This window comes from Pararge aegeria, chromosome 11, assembly GCF_905163445.1.
Source record: "Pararge aegeria chromosome 11, ilParAegt1.1, whole genome shotgun sequence".
NCBI classification, from domain to species: domain Eukaryota; kingdom Metazoa; phylum Arthropoda; class Insecta; order Lepidoptera; family Nymphalidae; genus Pararge; species Pararge aegeria.
In genome coordinates, this window is record NC_053190.1 from 12,536,092 (window position 1) to 12,539,582 (window position 3,491).

The following is a 3,491-nucleotide window of genomic DNA, read 5'->3' on the forward strand; positions in this document are numbered from 1 at the left end:
AGGGTATGCAGTGCTTTTATGCATGTATGAAGTGCACGCTACTGCTCTCTAGTCTCCACGGGCTTCAGCCGTGGTTAGTTACCACCCTAATGGTAAAAACGTGCAGCCAAACATTCCGATACGACGGGTAGAATCTGATTAAGGGATTAACTGATATGGATTTAATATAACTGCCTTACCACTTACGTTAACTCGCTACCATCTTAGTTATTATTATCTTTAACCACTACGTGGGCTTATCTCTGTACATTCTCGATTTCTTAATTTGATGTACAAAATATTGACGGTTATCACTCTAACTCACACCAAAAATTTTACATTTTCAGTCCAATTTACAATCTCAATAAGCAATCATTGTACAATATAATGCTTTCCGACCTTATTCGTGCCAAGTCACCACGCTAATCCATCTCACTGCGATTTCCCAGCGGACCCCCAACATCGAGATGTCTAATTACAATAAACCGATGCGGGCAATAATATATTTACGTTTCCTTATTTACATAAAGAAACGGTACAATGTTTCAAATATGTTAAAAGTACTATGTACTGAATGCAGTGATGTTTTAGTTCAATACTTAAACCTATTTTTTTTAAAGTATATGTATTTATATATGTCAAAAAATTCTAAATTCATTTATTTCAAGTAGGCCTGACAGGACAGTGCTATAAGCGTGCTAATGACAATATATATTCATTACGCACGCTTATAGCACTGTCCCGGTCTCTTGCCACAGGTTCTGCCTTACAAAGGTTGCCTGTCAGAGATTGCTTTCGGCAATAAGGCAGCCTTTAAATGCCTATATTTTTAATTAATTTCTTTTCTTATTATTTCGTGCTATCTGTGTTATGTTGTTTTCCTAAAAGCTCGCGTCTATAATATTTCTGTACAAGAACTTAAATTATCCTTAGTACCGAAATTCTAGTGCTCCAACGGATAGGCGGTAGAAATTTACAATTTCATCCTTGCCACAATTAAAAAGATTAGATTCTTACAGTTTAAAAAAAATGTGTTTGTAATATTCAGTAAACTAATTTACTGTTTACCGCACTTTCTTTGACAAAAGAACGTCCGCATCACCGCTCCACTACAAGGTACGATTCACTTACAGAGTGCTGTACAAAGAACACCGTAGTCCAACACGCAGCTGGCTAAGTAGTAAGACATCATCATATCACCCCAATACCGGCCCACTACAGGGCATGGATCTCCTCCCACAATGTGAAAGGGTTTAGGCCGTAGTCCACCACGCTGGCCCAGTGCGGATTGGTGGACGGGTAAGTGGCTGAGTACGCATAGGTAAAAATCACACGCCTTTGAGAACATAATGGAGAACTATGAGGCATGCAGGTTTCCTTACGATATTTTCCTCTATTAAGGTATTACCGCACCTAATAAAGTAATAGGTAAGTTTAACGGTAAGTATGTTTCATCAATGATAAAAAAAAAAATTATAAACAAATTCCATATTCGAATTTCAAACAGTACCAACCAAAAGCATTATGAATGGCTGAGTACGAAAAATGGGCAACTCGTTAATTAGCGTAACTATTCAAATTTCGAGATTTAATTGGGTTCCTGGTAACAGGTAACTCACCCTAATTAAAGGGCCTGTGGCTATTGACTCGTCTAGCGATTGTTGCTGACCATTATACATACTGCTGGAGAAAATGAACAACATTATGGTATTATTTTAGTTAAATTTGTTGTTTCATGCTTCAACGGTGAAAAACATCTTGAGGAAACCTAGAGTTCTCAATAATTTTACCAAAGGCGTATGGAGTCCACCAACCCGCACTGGGCCAGCGTGCGGGACTACGGCATAAACCTTTCTCATTGTGTCCTCTAGTGGATCGTTAATGGGTTGATATGATGATGGTGACGAATTATTATATTGTCGATATCTGACCTTACTTTCTTCTTTCTGGGTAAAAGGCCTTGGGTTCGACTCCCACAACTGGAAAATGTTTGTGTGATAAACATGAATGTTTTTCAGTTTCTGGGTGTTTATCTGTATATTATAGGTATTTATGTGTATTTTATTCATAAAAAAATATTCATCAGCTATCTCAGTACCCATTACACAAGCTGCGCTTACTTTGGGGCTAGATGGCGATGTGTGTATTGTCGTAGTATATTTATTTATTTATTTTATTTTATATTTACTTTGATCGTCATTTGATTTTACCGTTTTATTTCAATTGTGCGAATTTTTATTAGGTTAGATACTTTTAGCGATTAATTTGAATCGTTATATTCGGTTAAATTACATTGATTGGTTTGAAGGGATCAGAGCTGCTACTAATCTGGGCAAAATATATACAAATTCATTTTGTTTACTTGATATAATGGTTCTATAGGAAATACTAGCTAGTGACTTTTCCGACATAATGGTCTATTCCGCGTCATAATATGATATCCTTCGTAGTAATTGCTATAGTGTTTTCTATCCTTAGACCAGTTATACATATTTAGCTTAATTCATCATCATCATCATCATCGTCTTTATCAACCCATTTACCGACCCACTACAGTCTAACACGCTGGCTAAGTGCGGATTGGTAGACTTTTGACGCCGTTGAGAACATTATAGAGAACTCTCAGAACTCTCCTCGCGATGTTTACCTACACCGTTTAAAGCAAGTGATACTAAAATTGCTAAAATTATATATGTACATAAATAATAAATAAAATATATTTATTATGATTTTATAAGTTTCATTAATTCAATCAATTAATTTTAACTACGGTATCTACTGATTTGTTCGCCACTCGTCCAGTTCGTGTGTCTTCATAAACAATGAGTGGCAGAATGAACATCGCCCATGTGGTGGGAGAAGGATGGTATTGTTACGCTGGGGATTCAAATCTGATATAATCTGAAGGGTCTTCGCATATTCGCCGGACATCACACTCGTTGCTAACGAACGGGGGATCTCCATCCAGTATGAAGGGGCGTTGGCTTTTTTTTATTCACTAACATTGAAATCATTATATTCAACTAGCTGTGGTCTATAAATGGGAAGTCTAGGGTGCGTATTAATGCTTTAGGGACTTCAGGTTTCTTCTAATTGACATGTATGTACGCGCCTGGTTATTAGGCTTTTAAGAGATAAATAAATGTACTAAATAAATAAATAAATATACTACGACATTTAACACCATTATAAGTGATGTTAAATATATAATATATAATTATAGTGATTATATCATTCAGTAACGGCTCACAACGGAGTATAGGTCTTTTCTCTTATGGTTATGGCCGTAGGTCACTGGGTAAGTGGCGATTGGTAGACTTCGCACGCATTTGAGAACATCATGGAGAACCTTCTTCACCAAAATTACGGAATAGCAGATATATATGTGCGGCAGTAATCACTGAACATTCAGATTGAGATGTAATGATAAATGTAGGATTCAAGAAAATAAATTCATTAGAAGTTTACAAATGGCCTATGCCGGGTATAAAATCCGGACCTTTATTTATGGG